An 18,769-nucleotide genomic window follows, 5' to 3' on the forward strand; every position below is an offset into this window, starting at 1 on the left:
TCTTATGCCCGGATGGTGGACCAAAAGAGCACGACTCGCATGAAAATCCTCAAATTTCTTCCCGGAGATTGCCTCCCAAAGAGGCTCGGAGTCATACTTTCCATAATGCTTAAGATAACGCGATTCATCACTAAGACCCAAAATTTCACCCAATTCCTTAAAGGTAATGCGTCTACTAACATTAGCTAGACGAAACTTGAGATTTTCTCTATTCTCAACTTTGGTGACTTTCAAAGAACTTAAAAATTCCAAGGTAAGGGAGGGGTATGTCAATTCCCTTGTTTCAAACAATTTCTTTAACCCCATGGCATTGAAAAAGGCTTTTGTTTGTTCAAGAACACCCAATTTTTGTAAGGTATCTTCACATATGAATTTGGTGGATTGTAATGACTTCATAGCAAACTTGACAAAGGTATTTCTATGGGTATCGGAAATAAAAGTTACCTCCGGATAATGCAAAAGTTGATTAATTACCGGAGTAGAAGGTGTTGTTGCTCCCATAGAAGGTTGTTGTTGTTGTTGCACTTCCAAGTTTGGTGTTGCTACCACCATAGCCAAAGCTTTCTTTGTTTGAAGAGCCTTTTGCCTTTGTGAGAGTACCTTAGCCTTTGGTGCCTTTGTTGCTCCCTTAGTCCTTGCCATTGATGAACTAACCAAGAAAAGAGTGAAAAATCTTCAATTTGTAGTATGCCCAAATCGATTTGAAGGTGAAAGGCTTTGCCTTTATGAAAACAAAAATCGACTCAAAGGTTGAAGATTTTGTTCTTGGTTTTGATTTTTGTTGAAGAAGGAGTGATTAATTTGGTGTTGGAAGGATGGTTTGATTTGTTTTTGTTGAATGTTATTGAGGGTTTTTGTTTTTATGATGGAGAGGATGAGGGTTTTGATGTTGTGGGTAGTGTTTATGAATGAATGAATGAATGAAGGTGGGAGGGGTTTTTAAAGAGGCCGAAAATTTCGAATCTGCAGGGGCAATCCGTGCGGATTCTTCCCAATCCGTGCGGATTCTGCTCTTTTTGAACTTTGCAAAACTCGCCTAAAGACGGGCGGATTTGTGACAATCCGTTCGGATTTGCTGAACACGGGACGGGCGGATTTGCTCAAAGACGGACGGATTTCTGTCCAGAGAAATTTGCTTGTTTTCCTCAGCTGCAAAGACGGACGTCTTTCTCTCAGGACGGACGGATTCTTCAAGACGGGCGGATTTTCAGAAATCCGCTCGGATTCTTTAACAGTCAAGAAAATTTCAAAATTCAGCTCAGTTCAAGACGGGCGTCTTTTCTGCAGGACGCTCGGATTACATAAGACGGGCGGATTCTTGGGAATCCGCTCGGATTCTTCCTCTGTGTACACGGATTCAGTTCCACCCGTGCACAGCGCATTTGCCTTATCATTCTTTCATTCTTTCTTCAAGTCTTGTGTTCTTCATTGTGGGGGCACTACTAAGGCATGGATAGCCTAGGCAATTACCATCCCCACACTAAGGTAAAGCACTACACATCAATTGAAATTGTTAGTCCCTCCCTCACTTCTCTCTTACATGACAATTATTTTGATCAAAGTAAATAAAAATCCAAAGATGACAAAAATGCAATACAAGAATTGAAATGTAAGTTAGGGAGTTAGAAATATTTACAAGTGGTGGTTTAGGGAGGACTCCACCAAACTCTCATTCTTGATGAGATGTCAAGGGGGCATGTCCAAGGTGTTGTTGATGTTGCTCAACGCCTTGAAGAAGTAATCGAAGGCTTGTTCATTATCATGGTAGAGGTTCTCAGTAGACCGTGGCCCTTGTTGTTGATCATGATCGATGGCATGTCCAATGTAGGGATTAAAAATCCCTTCAAATTCGTCGTCCCAAAGACCACAAACTTCATTGAGTTGATCATTGAAAATCTCTTGCTTAGATGGAGACAACTCTCCCAATTTCTTCTCTTGGCCAATGAGGCCATCCTCTTCTTCCTTGGTTGATTTTGATGAGCTTTGCAAGCTCTCTTTGTCACAATTCACTTGCTCTTTGAATGGAGCATCTTCAATTTTCTTCTTCCATTGGAGTTCCGATTTCTTCTTCTCATCTTTTCGGCTATAATGATCAATCATGAAACATGGCTCATGCAAACGAGGAGCTCTCATGGTCTTGTCAAGATTAAAAGTTATGCTTTCATCTCCTACTTCAAGAGTGAGCTCACCATGTTTCACATCAATCACCGCACCGGCGGTGTGTAGGAAAGGTCTTCCTAGGATGATTGGAATGTTGGAATCTTCCTCCATATCAACAATGACAAAGTCCACCGGGATGAAAAACTTCCCAATTCGCACGGGGACATCTTCCCATATCTCTAACGGTGTCTTCGTCGACCTATCGGCCATTTGGAGTGTGATGTTGGTGTATTTAAGCTCTCCCATCCCCAACCTTTTACTCACCGAGTATGGCATGACACTCACACTAGCCCCTAGATCACATAAGGCTTTGTTGATCGTCGTGTCGCCAATGGTACACGGTATTGAGAAGCTTCCCGGATCCTTTAACTTCGGAGGTGAACTACCTTGAAGTATTGCACTACTCACCTTAGTGAAGGCGATAGTCTCAAGTTTCCGGATCGACTTCTTCTTTGTGAGGATATCTTTCATGTACTTCGCATAGGCCGGAACGTGATTGATTAATTCCGTGAAAGGAATTGAGACTTCTAAATTCTTCACAATTTCCATGAACTTTCCAAGTTGATCATCAAATTTGGGCTTGGCTTGACGACTTGGAAAAGGAAGTCTAATCACAATGGGCTCCTTCTCCTTGGCCTTGTCTTCATTTTTCTTTGAACTTTCTTCTTTTGATGTTCTCCATCTTTGGAGTTTTGCACAATTTCTTCCTTTTCACTAGCTTCCACAACTTCATCCTCAACTTGCTTCCTCGGTGCTTCATAGCTTGTACCACTTCTCAAGTGAATGACACTAACCGTTTCATGTCTAGGGGGATTACTTTGAGGTGGTAATTGCCCCTTTTGTCTTTGTGAGCTTGAAGATGCTAGTTGAGTCAATTGTGTTTCCAACATCTTGGTGTGAGCTAGAATGTTGTTGATGGTGGTTTCCTTTGCTTGGCTATCTTTTTGCATTTGAGTGAAAAATTCTTGTTGGTTCTTTTGCATTTGGAGGACCGCTTTTTGGACATCAAAACCTTGGTCATTTTGGTGATTGTATGGATTTTGATTTTGGTAACCTTGGTTTTGATTGTAAAAGGGTCTTTGATTTTGGTTTCTCATGGGTGGTGGAGTGTATGTTGTTTGAGGGTTTTGAACATTTTGGCTTTTGTATGAGAGATTTGGATGGAATTTGGTGTTTTCATTGTAAAAGTTGGAATAAGGGGTACCACTCTTGTATGCTTGGAAAGCATTCACTTGTTCATTTGTTCCCCTACATTCACCTTGGTCATGTCCCAAAGTTCCACAATTCTCACATATCCCACTTGGGATTGATGAGGATGCCGTCATGGCATTAACATGATGCTTCGATGATTTTAAGTTTTCCTCAAGTCTAGCCATAGCTTGTTCAAACTTCAAGTTCATTGTGTCAATGTGAGCACTAAGTTGAGCACCCAATTGAGTAACGGAGTCCACTTCATGCTTTCCTCCTCTAGTAGCCTTGCGAGATCTACTATATTGTGAGTTATGGACCGCCATTTCCTCAATCTTGTTCCATGTTTGATTGTCATCAACTTCGGTGAACATTCCATTTGACCCCATATTGAGAATGTTCCTAGAATCTTCATATAAACCATTCCAAAATTGTTGCACCAAAAACCATTCGCTAAGTCCATGGTGAGGACATGAGCGACAAATACCTTTAAACCGCTCCCAAGCTTCATACAAAGACTCTTCTTCCCTTTGCTTAAAACCCGTAATTTGAGCTCTTAGCATGTTGGTCTTTTCCGGTTGGTAGAATTTTTTGTAGAAAGCTAGAGCCAACTTCTTCCAAGAATCTATTCCAAGGGTGGCCTTATCAAGGCCCTTCAACCATTGCTTTGCGGTGCCGATTAAGGAAAAAGGAAATAACACCCATCTAATTTGGTCTTGAGTCACGCCCGTTTGAGAGATAGCATCACAATAGTCGCAAAAGGTTTCCATATGAGAATGAGGGTCCTCACTAGGCATCCCCCCAAATTGGCTCCTCTCAACTAGTTGGATGAAGGCGGACTTGGCAATAAAATTTCCGGTGAGATGTTGTGGTGTAGGAGTACCATTTGGTAGATTCTCCTCGGTGGGTACGGAGTGTGACGAGAATTTTGGCATTGTAGGTGGATTTTGTGGGGTATTGTGTAATGGGTTTTCTTCTCCTTCTATTGCGAAAGGACTGACAAACTCACTAGTGGGTTGAACAACTTCACCAACACCTCTCAAATTCCTCCTAACAAGTCTCCTATTGTTCGTCAAGGTTCTTTCGATTTCACGGTCAAAAGGTAACAAATCACCTTGTAACCTTCTAGACATGAAAAATATCAAACAACTCGAAAACAATTAGAACAAACCTTGAGGAGTTTTACTTCCTCAAGGCGAAGAAAGACACAACTAATGACAATAAAAAGAAATCTAAATCAAACAAACACCGTCCCCGGCAACGGCGCCATTTTTGATGCGAGTCCGCTAAGTGTTCACAAATTAAGATGTGGTCGTTGGTCACGGTCGAATCAAAACACAATTTATAGCTCCACAAACAACTCTACAATTAGTAAAGAGGCAAGTAAAGGTCGGATCCCAAGGGACGGGAGTTGAAATGAGATTTCTATTGTAACTAGTGGTGTCTAAGGGGTGTCACAAATTGGGTTGATGTAGAAGGTTACTAAACTAGAATAACAATGAAAATAAACAAGCAAGATGAATTAAAGGGGGTGTAAACAATTGATTAAAGGCACTAGGGTGTCATGGGATCATAGGGGAATCATGGGATATGATCATACAAACATGTTCTCAAATTATAAGCAAGCAATTATTGTTGTGATGGATTGAGTTGGGTTATATCTTACAATCCTAGGAAAGTTTGGGTCCCGGAGCCGAATCGATTAGATTGTACAACACCTACAAGTCGACTTAATCTTCCCTACTCAACAACATGCATGGTCTAATGAGACTCGAGTTGGGTTATGTCTTACAAGTCTCATTGAAAAGATAGAAGATGATAGTAAATGCAAGGATTCATAGGCTTAGCATTTCATCCAATATAACATGTGCATGAGTTGAGATCAAAACAAGCAAGCAAATAAAACATGAAACCATATTAATTTAAGCATGAATCATTCCCCATGTTGGTTTCCCCTAATCACCCATTAACCCTAGCTAAGAGACTACTCACTCATTATCATGTTGATCATGCTAGCAAGGTTGTCAATCATACCAACAATATGAAACATGATGAATAAATGAAAGTAATTAACAATAATTAAAAAGGGATTAAGAGATTATACCTACTAATGATTCCAATAATAAAGCAAGAATAATAGAAGTACTTGATGTTTGATTGAGAGGTTGTCAATCTCCCAATAATAACCCAAATAATCTTCAATTACCCAAAATAAAGGATGAACAAAAGAGAGATTAAAGAACCAAAACTTGGATTAAAACTTGATTAATGCTTGATTACAATATTGAAGAGCGATTTGATTGATATTAACTACACTAATTATTGATAAGAAGAACATGCTCCTCTAATTAGACTAATGGGGTTTTTATAGTGAAAATTAGGGAGGATGCATTAGGGTTAACTAAGGGCTAAACTAGTAATTACACTTTTTAAGTTGAGCAAGGAGGACCCGGTATTTTTCGAGAGAAGGGCTTCTCTTTTCGTAGCTTGAAGAAGACAATCCGTCTTTGTGAAGAAATCCGGGCGGAATAGGGTCGGGACGGGCGGATTGCACCGTTGGAATCCGAGCGGATTCTGGGAATCCGGGCGGATTGTGGAGGGGAATCGAGCGGATTCAGGCAAGGACGCTCGGATTGTCTTTGGGCCGGACGGACGGATTGTTGACAATCCGCTCGGATTGTCGATCAAAGATAGTAACTTCTTCTTTTCTTCCCTTTTCTTCATAAATTCCTTGGGGATTTCCTTGGGGACTCAAGGATCTTTCCTCAACATTGCTCTTCTACTATGATATGTACAAAGGCCTTCTAATCTTGTCTCTCCTTGATGCTTGGTCATTGAATTCGATCAATTTAGTCTCGGTTTGCCATGAAAATGCAAGATTCTTACTCCTTTCCTACCAAGGGATCAAAATCTCAAAGAATATGCAAAACAAAGAACTAAAGATAAGAAATGACCCAAATAAGCACTAAAAAGCATGGAAACAAGGCTAATTTGGGGGCTAAATATGCGCCAATTATGGTCACATCAGTAGCTCTCGCCACGACCAGGCTATATAAATTTGCCAGAACTCTATAAGCGGTCACTGCCCGACAAAGTGTTCCTAACAGTCTGCCTATGTGATCGACTAGTCATTTCATATGACTGTATGGCACTGAACTTGCCATCAATCACATCACACTCTAGTCACTTCGAGACGTCACCTCATACAAGTGACTATGGGCGAATACTATGTTAATCCGGGTTCACTTTAACGGGGTTCAATATCGTCAAACAACCCGTTTGGATGTAACAAAGTATAATAAAAGAGTTTTAAAGTAAAACTCGAACGACAAATGTGATTATCACATATGAATAGTCAATGTGTGATTACTACTTCATATTCTATAATCCAGTTTGATCTTGAATGTAGTTGTTCATCTCAATTTAATTGAAATGACATGACTCATCATGTTAAGCCTATGAGAAGGCTTTGGTTAGTAAGTTTTATCAACTTCTTGTACCTTACTCAACCTTACTACATACTCGTTTTCCTTTGTAATGTATACATTTGCATTACAAAACTTTCTGAGTACGTGTCGATATCCAATCAAGACTTAGGCCCTCTAGCCTTAGAATAGCTCCCACTGTTTTCACAGTGTGCGGGACTCATCCTTCTTGCACATCTCATGATTGCAAGTGTACTCAATTTCCGTTGTAAATATTTCTCATTGTTCTTTATTGCCTAGAACGATTCTAGAAAATCTATTTCTTAAATAACATAGCCACAATGGTATCTTAACCATCATAATGTGTTTCGATTATGGTTTTGTCGGAAACCATGCGCAATCTCAATTGCCAATTGTCATTTGTGTAACACCCTTACACAAAATTGCATCAAAAACATTTTGCTTTACTTCCTTAATGCTTCTGTAAGCACATATCAGTAATCTTTATGGCTTACTTGGTAACTATTACATAAATTCGATTTGAAACAATTCATCATACTCAAAGTATATTAAGTGTTATACATCATTTCCTATTTAATTGATTCGGCAGCGGAAGCAAATGGAATCAATCAAATATGTTCAACTTGATTGAACTAGTCATGAATCTTATCAACATAAGACTTCTTATTTGACGCTAATATCATGTGGATTTATCTCCATAAATCTGGATATTAAAGATGTATTATATATCTCCAAGTCTTAAATCATTCCCAATGATCAATATGTCATCCACATATAAGACTAATTAAAATTTTCGTAACTCCCACTAAACTCCATGTATAAACACAACTTCAAGAAAAGTTTTATAACATGATCAAAACAGTGATTCCAACTCATTGATATCCTACTTAAGACCCTCTCTTAAGTTTCACATTATCTTAGGATTGCAAGAATCTACAAAACTCAAGACATGTATTGAATACATTCCTTCTAATTGAAGAAGTGGGTTTTAGATTCACTCGATACATGTATATCATCATAATGAAACACAATCCCTAAGAAGGTCCAATTAGACTTAAGCATTTCAACTAGTGCAAAACCCTTTGCTACCAATCAAGCTTTGAAATCTCTCTTTATTAGTGCAAAACCCTTTGTCACTAATCAAGCCTTTTATTTCGGATTTTTATGGCTCTAAGCCTTGTATTGAGTTGTGACTTAAACACTCTCATATAAGTCATATGTTCATTACTTTCCAGAAGTAATCAACTTGAATCAAACAATTTCTTTGTAAGTTGCAAGCTCTTTACTTTCTAAAAGTAACACTAATTCCTCATCTTCAATAAGTGATGATTTTAACCTCCTAGGTTTTGAAGAAACAACGTCTTACACAAAGACCAGTTTCTTGAGACATAACATTCTTTGTGGCTAATTCTTTGTGGCTCTTGAATAATTTCTCCCACTCTGTCTTCTAGAAATAAACTTGTATTTTAGAAAGACAGCTTCACGAGCCGCAAACCCGTTATACCCGTGATAATTGAAAGGGAAAAATGAGCATTTGTTTCTTGTGAAAACTTATAAGCATGGTACTCTACCATTTCATATCTCATATGAATCGTTTAGATTTAGTGGAATAACAACTTAGACAAAATGATAAAATCCCCAAAAGGATCAAGTAACTCAAAGTAACTTGATTGAAGTTCAAACCATATCGAATGGATTTTGAATTCTTTATCCAACCACACATTATCCCATAATGCGTGCTAAGAGAGATTAATTTGTGATACTATATCACATTTCCTTTGGCTTATATCAAAGTCTTCACTTTGATAATCCCATCACGACTTGATCGTGATTCATGGAACTCTTTGAACTCCTTCAAAGATTTCTCCTTTTTCCTTATTAAGTAAACATAAGGGTGTCAACTTAAATTGATGGTAAAAGAAAATGATCAACCTATTCTGTATCAATGATTTACAACCTCGATTTCCTTTTTAACCAAAAGGCACGAGATATCTTGCTTTGAATACAAGATACGCATATACCATTAACAATCTAATGGTTTCAAGAGTACTCGATAACTCTTTGCGTTCATCATTCTAGAATTTAAGGTTTAATCCTGGGTTACCAATTTGAGTCTTGCATCATCCACATGATATATCATTCTAGTTTGGTTTAGAATATAATCACCTTGATAATGGGCTAACCATACATCAAATCATGGTGTATAGGGTCACAAAAGTGAAACTTCTTTTGTATCTTAACAAGTTTATATTCTTATTTAGAGTTTATGCACTTAATAATCACAATTAAGTACAACTCTAAACCCAAAACTAGATTGAGTACACAATGACTCTATCTCTCAACATCATTGTTGCTAGTCGTCATATTCTAATCATCTTATGTATCGAATACAATGATGAAAACCTCCATTGGTTTCCAATATTGACGAAGTAGTACTGGCAAAATTTATGTTAATCAAATAAACATTTAAAGAAGAAGGTCTCATTAGATGTCCCACAACTAACTTGTTGATTCTTCAATAATTTGGGGTAGCTTCCTTCCTAGCGTCCAACAATTTAGACAATCACTACTACAAATCCAGGCAACTACAACGCCCCTTTAACAACGATTATTCACGAAAATCACAATAGACGTTGTAGAATGTATGACGCGAATTTTACTAAACTTAATTACAACGGGTATGGTTATAAAAACCGTTGTTATTAGTTTTAACAACGGGTCACACATGCACAACCGTTGTTAATAATTTGGCGCAAAATTGGCGCAAAGTTAGTGAAAAGTAATCACAACGGTTACTTTTGTAACCCGTTGTTAAAACATATTTGACAACGGGTGATTTTTACAACCGTTGTTAAAACATATTTGACAACGGTTGTTGTTTAATAACCGTTGTCAATACCTTCCATACTATAAACCACACAAACACAAGTCTGCTGCAGCCACAAAACACAACCCTTAATACACAAACACAAACACAGCAGACAAACACAAACACAAAACACACACTTTCTCATCGTCTCTTTCTCTCTTTCTCTCTTTCTCATCGTCGCTTTATCTTCTCGCCGTCACACGTTGATTTCATCGTCTCTTACGTTCGTATTTATCGGGTAAATCTCGCCACACTTTGTTAGTTTCATCGTCATTATTTTCTTTTTCTAATTATTTCTTTTGCATGTATGTGTTTTTATCGACCATTATGTTATTTGTTTAAGTATTGTTCGCATAATTAGTTAGTAAAACAATGAAGAAGCAAGATGAAGAAGCAAGATAAACATAATTAATATATATATATATATATATATTTATAAATACATAAATTAAAAAAAAATTACATTAATGAAAATGCAATTCTTATATTTTTATAGAGGATCTTATTCTCCTCTATCATATCCGTCCTCTCCTCCTTGGCTATTTGGAGGTTCCGTTCAGCAGTTGCTATATCGTCATATAGCCGCAATCGCTCGCTCTTCTTTGCTCCGTCAAGCCATCTTCTTTGGCGTCCTTCAGTACGGATCGAGCATCCGCAAGGTAGCTCTTGAAACTTTCCTCAATATGGAGCAACCGGCGGATGAAACTGTTGTTGTTCTCGATCATAGTAAGAGTCTTAAGGATGAAATCATTCATTTTGTTGGAGTTTGGAGTTTGTTTTGAAAGATTAAGTAGGGTTATTTATTTGGAGTTTGTTTTAGCAGTTAGGGTTTGGAGATGTATATATTGAGATAATGGAAATGTTAGTTGAGATAATGCAATGTATTTATAGTAAGCAATGTGTGGGTTGAGTTGTTTTTTAATTAATATATATGTTAGGAAGTTGTGCCATGCATAATCATCATCATATCTCTCAATGCTGCTTCAAATCTTATTACTAACCCTTCTCATTCCATATTGTCCGTTCATATGCACAGTGATGTCAGTAATAATGCATGCATCGGAATTATAACGGGCCGTAATTATGCATGCATCTAGTAATATTTAATTTAATTTTTTTTTATTTTTTAAGAACAAACAACAACGGTTATTTACAAACAACCCGTTGTCTTTAGTTATAACAACGGTTTTGTATATTAAAACCCGTTGTTATAACTTCCCCCCCAAAATTGAGTCACACTTTCCATAACGGGTTTTTATACTTAAAATCGTTGTTAATAGTTTTAACAACGGTTTCCTTAAGAAAACCAACCGTTGTTAAAACCTTTTACAACGGACGCTTTAACAACGTCCGCTTTTTTATATAACAACGGTTTTTGACCGTTGTTATAGCCTGTATTTGTAGTAGTGAATGGAAACTTTATCGGTCGGGATTGATAGGTTTAGTATTGTTATTCTCAATAACGTTACTTTTAACATTACCTTGTATCAATTCTATTCTAATTTTACTTCTTTAAACCTTATCCTTTTCTTAACGGTTTAAGAGAATGCTCCCACTCATTTCAATGAGTCTTTGTTTTGAGAACCAAAATTGAATTTCATGAAGACTACTCTTCATTCATTCGTTTAGTCTTAAAACTTTCATTGAAGTGGTTGCGGTATTTTGGTTAATTTTGATTTCCAACAAATCTAGTTACCAAAATGATGTAACGTTTCAAAGTACTTAACTCAATTAAGGATATGAGAAACAATTTATTGTAAGTAGATATGTTAGTCAAGAATCAAAAACCCTTTTGATCAAGAATAACTTTTATCTATACTCTTCACAAGAGATCCTTACAATGGATAATACAAGGTTTTTAGAAGAAAATTCATATTTGTCTTTAGTTACGATGTTTTAATGGAGATTTGAATCGAAAAACGAAATGATATCGTATAAAAAATTGTGGTAAAGAAATAGAACAAAATAATAACGGAATAGTGGAAAACTTAACATTTATCGTTTTATTAATACTTGTAAATAACAAGTAAAGCATTTACATTGTGACCTCTACCCAACTATGATAAATGATTCCAAGATCCAAATTCATATTAACTTGGGCACGGTGTGGCCGATGAAACCCTTATCAATATAACTCGGTGGATTAACTCTTTAATCGATTCTACTTTTAGAACTCTTGGTCGATAAAATTACATTAATATTTATCTTTAGCTCGGAACACATGCGACTACGGTCACGAATACTTCCGTTGAGCTCAATCTAAATTTCGAATAAATGTGTCCATGATCCAAGCCCACATTAACTTGGGCACGGTGTGGCCGATGAAACCCTCATCAACATGAATTCGGTGGATAGATATTTATCACCCACTTCCCCTACGTAACAAGGTTTGTACCCCGGTGTGGCCGAGTGCACTCCCTCTCGAAATAGGTTTTCATGGTTTCTACTTTTTGGTAAGGCTAAGTCTCAATTGTTTATTTTTAGCGAGAGGTCATGTCAATTTATTATCTATCACATTTTAAGTGAACTAAAGCGGTGAACTACGATAATTGTAATTGACACGGTCGATAAACTCGATTAAATGATGATGCATGTTCTAGTTGTGGCGATTTAGCGATGCATGCAACATATAAATAAAATGCAAAGCATAAATTAAATCCTAGTATGGCCTTCCTAAAATAGTAAATCTAATAAACTATTACAAATTCGGAAACCAACTCCATTGGTCCCTTGAACTTCGGTCTTGGCACCCATTTCAAGGCAACAAATTCTTTAATGGATCGCCTTCTCGAGTGGCACCGTCTTCTAGAAACTCCGGAATAAATAAATTACATAAAAAATTACATAATTTCCTATTATACATTTGTAATTAAAATAAAATAAATCTATTAAATTACAAAACGGTGATACGAGATCACAATAAATTACAACCGAATCGATATTCCCATACATTTCGGGTAATATCAATTAAAATTAAGGCCATACTAAGTAAAATTACATAATTCAAAAATTACATAAAATTAAAATATGACAATCATAAATAAAATGCAGCATTATAATATGTATGAACATGCCCAATTATATGCTAAATCGCCTTTAAGGAGCCAATATCGTATATTAATCGGTTTTTACGGATTTGCGTGATTTAACCTTTTAAAAATCACAATAATTACATGAAATCATATTTATGTACTAGTTAATTACCCTAACCATTTTAGGACTCAAAATTTGTCTCCACTAACATATTGACAATAATTAACTTATATTTCTTAATATTGTTCATAAAAGGACTTAAAATTACAATATAATGCCATAAACTTCAAATAAATCTTAACAATTTCAAATAAATTTGAAATTTGAAATTTTAAACTCATGAACATTCTGGAAAAATACCATGACACTCATAATATTCAAAAACTTAGGTTAAAAATTTCGAATTTTATCGAGAAAAACAATATTGCGGTTTATCGGATTTATCAATTATTACCATAAAAATATGAGAAAAATAATTTCTATCAACTTTTCAATTTTAGATCTGAAATAAGTGATAAAATTAAACATGTCACGTTTTTCCTTAGTCGTGAAGTATGTTTTTGCAATTTTTACTAATTAAAGTCACTATTTATGTGATTTTTCATCAAAAATTCATAAATCATGCATAAAGACTTCATTATAGCCAATTATTTTACACACATCTTGTAAAATTACATGTGACAATATACTAAATTTATATGACCAGATTCGAAATATAACTCATATTAACCTATTTTTCCATTTAAATTCGATTTTATCTTGAAAAATCCATATTTCGAGCATAAGAACTCATACAATTATGAAACATTACAGGTCATCAAAAGATAATATATGTGAAAATATATCCAAAAACCACTCGAAAAATCGAAGTTTAGCTAATTTTAGTCCAAAAATGACATTTTTATCATAAAATCACATTTTAATGCCATTATTATACAAAATGAAAAATAAAAATCCATAAATTAACCAAAATATCCTAAATACATTTTAGGACCAGAAACTTTAACATGCATAATAAATTTCGTGATATATCATAATAAACACAAATTTTTAAGTTTTGTTTGTTAATCGTATAACTCGGAAAAACAATAACCGATTTGCATGCAAACAACCTAAGGCTCATGATACCGCTTGTTGGGAATTATAATCTCATTATTTAACATATTCATATATTTTCAAATTTATTTAGTCATAAAATAAATTCTAGATCTTATGCATGCAAACATAAATAAGATAAGAGAAGAAATCATTGTTCTTACTATATGATTTCGGTTTTATGGGCACCAACAAGATCTCCTTCTTGTTAGTTCTTGAGCTTTCCAATAATGGATGAACATTCATGACTTCAAAATAGAAGCCCTCCAATAAGTAGCACCCAAGACTATCCCAAAATCCCACAAACTAACATGTACTAGATATTTGTAATGTGGTTTACCTAAAAATTGATTATTAACACTCATATACTACTACTAGTATTATTAGTGATTGATTTTTACAAATTAGATTCATAAAAATGAATTTTATGAAGAACATGAGAGAGAAAGTGGTGTTTTTCATAAAACATAAGAGAATGAATTTTAGAGGGAAAAATCTCTCAATTGTGTTGTACCAAAACCGGTGGGGTGGGAGGTTTTTATGCCCTTTTTCTTTTTCCTTTTTGTCTTCACAAGACAAACTAGTGTAAGGCTTTGACATGGTCAAGTCATTATCATGTGTCATAGACAAATGAATAAGACAAAACTTCTAACATTGCCCACCCAATTTCGGTTATCATGTAATATGGAGTCCATTTTATTTTTGTCAATTGTACAATTGTATGTCATGTGACATGTGACATGTCTTATGTCATGTTTTAATTTAAAATGCATATTTAACAAATTAAATAAGTCACATTTAACAAATTGACTAGTAATTCAAAATTACTTTCACATAAAATGGTCATTTAAATACTATTTAGTATAATTCACAATATCTTATAATTATGACTAACTTATCATTCTCATCTCACGTGTTTCGCAAACACCGATTAATTTTAGTAATATAACTTCTTAAATTACTAAATAAAATCTTATTTAATCACATTATAATAAGATGTCATTTTCTCTCTTATGATAATAATTTGTTCAATTTTAAGGAACTAATTAATTTGTATCGACATACAATTAATTAACCTTTTCAATTAAGGGAATCGTCCTTTAGGTGTGACCTCAAGGGATCAACTGATCACCACCGTCGCACGACAGTAATGTCAAACTCTAGCCAGCCAATCATTACCGATATGTGTGGACCAGTTGATTATATATGTAATGTATCATCCCTTTCGTATTCTTGATATGAGATTTAAATATGTGATCAATATGATCGACAATTGTGATCGCATTATTGTCGGGGACACTTACTCCAACACCACTGTCATCATATAACTTGTGATAAAACACATGGTGGAAGGAACTACCTATAGTCCCTTTATAAACCACCTTATCACAATGTACTCAGACTTGTGGACATGGGCCACGTCTCGGTCTGTGGATTAGGGCCACCTACCGGTCTGTAGTCACGGGCCACCTGCACGCCAGGCCAATCTGTGGACATGCAGCGGTCATTTGAAAGCCACGCTTGGCGGCGTAAAAATGCTTTCGACCGGATCGTTTTAGATCGGTCGGTTTCGTCTCGGTAAGGGTCTCGAAACGATTAGAGATGTTCGGAGTCGCCACCAAGCATTTGTGGGATGCTTGGAACCCGTTCGAATCCACTTTATACCTAGGTCAACCAAGGCAAAAAGCGGTGTTTGACATAGGTACTAAAGATAAGGACTCGCCCCCCTTTTAGCATTCTATGCCTAAAATGACTCTCGTACGCCCTGGATAAGGCTATCCACTATCCAAAGGTTCTGAGTAAGGGGTGAGGGTACGTATTGGGAAGCTCTTTAATCGGACACCCAATCCCGCCCGCGTTAGCGGCCTCTACTGATCGATCGTGGTTGTTTAAGTGCAACAGTTGATAAAACGGTGTAAATGCATGAATGCACATCCAAAAGTGTTAACCTAACATGTGAGCTTTCTAAGTCGGTTTGTTAATCCAAATATCAAGCATAAGATGTCAAGTTGGATTTATGGTTGATTTGCATGTGAGAACGGAAATTAAACATCCATTTACCAAATTCGGGTTATGATGCTTAACACGATTCCATTGTTTTGAAAAAGAGTGTCAAATGACAAAGTGTAAAAACACGTAAACTCGTCAATCTGATCCGTCACGTATGCGGATAAACCGTAATCGGGATCGTCCTAGACATGTACCAAAATGGGACAGAATAGTGCCAGGCAGCCCTGTTAAGACGCGAGCCTACTGGCGAGGTAAGGGGCTATGCCTAGGTTTTGAAATATGAAAGGATAGGGCCTCTTAGGGCGCGAGCCATGGGGCAACCCAAGGGGGCGTCTCCTGGTTCTTGAAAAGGTTATTTAAAACCGTTTTTTGTGATTAATGATTTGCAAGTATGATTTGCATGACTCGGAATAATTACTATTGTGTTAGTAATATTCGTTGTCGGACTTGCATGTTTGAAAAATATAGTTTACAAATAAAAATGTAAAATGTTTGATTTGAACTAATCATGTTAAGTTCATTTCTTTGTAATTAGTCAAGTTAATCATCGTACTCGGATTAAACCGACATGGTATAAAGAACCAAGGATGATTATGAATTATGACTAATATATTTACAAATGTAAATAAATGAGAAAAATGGTAAATAAAGAAAAGGGTGTTAAAATACCCATTAAAATGTGATTAACCAACAATATCATCGGGTCACGGAATAAACCGTCATGGTATAAAGAACCAAGGATGATTTTTATAATGGTCAAAATATGATTATCATAAGAATGAATTAAAATGGTAAATAAAAGATTAGAAATTCCTTTAAAATGTAATTAACCAATTAATATCACCGAGTCACGGATTAAACCGTCATGGTATAAGGAACCAAGGGCGATTATGATTTATGGTTAAAAAGTTTGTCATAAAAATGGTTTGAAACATTCGAAATGCTAAAAACCGTAAAAGGAAAGAAGTAAAAATAAAAGAAAGTGTTGAAGGAAAGACGAACTCAAACACGTTTGAGTCTGACCTGGGCACCTCATTGACGCGCGAGCCACGTTGCACAATAAGGGGCTTCTGCCTCAGGCCAAAACTCAGTTTTAGCTCGTCCAACCTAAATTTGAATCGTGTTATGCATCGTTCGTGTTTATAAACTCATCAAAACAGTAAAGACATGAAACAAATGAGATATTTACACCCTCAAACTTACGTATTTTGATGTTTGCGTGGTAGACGACTTTAGAGACGGTTTTCTCGTTGTGACTACTCGCGATCAAAGAAGTTTAAAAAGAGTGCCTTAAAAAAGGATTTGGTTTTGAAAATGAGTTGAAAATATGTTAATTAAAACATGTTGATTAATATTGAGTTGGTCGAATGGGTCGGTCGAATGCACGGCGACGGTACCAAACAATATGTGTAAGGTTTGTGTTTACGATCGGTAGGTCGTAAACACGTGTCGATTTTGTGACTTAGGAAGTCGAGTATAGAAGTTTAAGGGAGATGTGAGGGGGCGGACTCTCGCGTAAAGATTATGGTGTGTGATGGTGGGTATTTATAGAGAAATGTGGGATGGTAGGTCGGTTGTGTTTGCTTAGAGGCTAAGCAGACACCTGCTTTAGGCGCGAGCCACCCCGTGACTCAATGGGGTGTACTGTCCCTTTCAATTTGGACGTGGCCTAATCTCCATCCATTATTGATTTGTGGTAATCAAATATGATGTCTTGTAATAATATGGGCATCTAATAAGATGATTTTAGGTGTTACTTGAGGTAGGTGTTTTGTGTGCTTGACTCGGGTTTGACCCGTGTGAGTCGGGATTTGAATTTGGAGTCGGTTTTTGGCCCGGTGTCAGTTTTGACTCTAATTAGGGTCATTTTAATGCAAATGACATGATAAAGACATTCATGGCATTATTTTTGACATTTGAGATTTGGTTGACTCGGTTTGACTCAAGTTGACTCGAGTTGCGGGTTTCTGAGTCGGTTTTGGGTCCGAAGACGGTTTTAACTCTAAATAGTGTTATTTTAATGCAAATGAAGTTAGAAAACTTTTGAAATCATTTTTCATATCCGAGTAGTGCATTAAACCGTCTCATGTATAGCCAATCCATGTACGCATATCACAAACACGTTATAGTTCGATCATCATCGGGTGGTTTTTGGAAGGTGCAAATACTGGGTATCTACAGAGCCCCCACTTTGACTGAGGCTTGGACAGGGCGAAAGTCAAAGTATGATCTCCAGGTCAATCGAAGATTACAACCTGAAGACCATTGCGACGTCGAGGCGACTCAAAAAGGTTTGAGCCAAGGACCTGCCGTCGGGAAGGGCGTCGTCAAGGCGACTCGAGGATTCGAGTCAAGGACCTGCCGTCGGGAACAGTTTAAAGTCTGTCGACTTCCGGTTCGGGTCGTTTAGAGTCCATTAAACTACGTATAAAGGCTCGCCAGCCATAAGAAGTAGTCATACCTGAGGCATCTTCGGGATATGTCCTTGAATCATTTGCGCGCAAAGGCTCGCCAGCCGGTGTTGAAGGAGGTGCGTTTTGAGGCTCGCCAGCCATAGGAAGGAGTCATTCCTGAGGCATCTTCGGGATATATCCTTGAGTCGTATCTTGTATGCATGCAATGGCTTGCCAGCTGTGATAAGGAGTCGTACCCGAGGCGTCTTCGGGATATGTGCTTGAGTTGTATCTTGTTTGCGGACAAAGGCTCGCCAGCTGTGGGAAGGTGTTATACCCGAGGCATCTTCGGGATATGTCCTTGAGTAATATCACTGTTTGCGGACAAAGGCTCGCCAGCTATGTTGAAGGTACGTTTTGAGGCTCGCCAGCCATAGGAAGGTGCGTTATGAGGATCGCCAGCCAAGTCGAATGTGATGCATTTTGAAGCCTTTGGACTTGACGGGTCAGCGTTTGTTGGGAAGAAACTAGTAATCAGTTGAAGTGAGTTCTTCTTCTCCAGATTACCTATATGG

General features: G+C 36.8%; 1 non-coding gene and 1 pseudogene across 1 annotated transcript; both read left to right on the top strand.

Annotated features, from left to right (window-relative positions):
- LOC141651847 (uncharacterized) overlaps window positions 1-18,769 on the top strand; it is a 168,477-nt pseudogene that overhangs the window by 73,572 nt on the left and 76,136 nt on the right.
- LOC141618887 (small nucleolar RNA R71) lies at window positions 3,805-3,911 on the top strand. Its single transcript, XR_012531522.1, has one exon. It is a non-coding gene; the product is annotated as a small nucleolar RNA R71 (small nucleolar RNA).

The sequence above is a fragment of the Silene latifolia genome, chromosome 1 (genome assembly GCF_048544455.1).
Source record: "Silene latifolia isolate original U9 population chromosome 1, ASM4854445v1, whole genome shotgun sequence".
Classification (NCBI taxonomy): Eukaryota; Viridiplantae; Streptophyta; class Magnoliopsida; order Caryophyllales; family Caryophyllaceae; genus Silene; species Silene latifolia.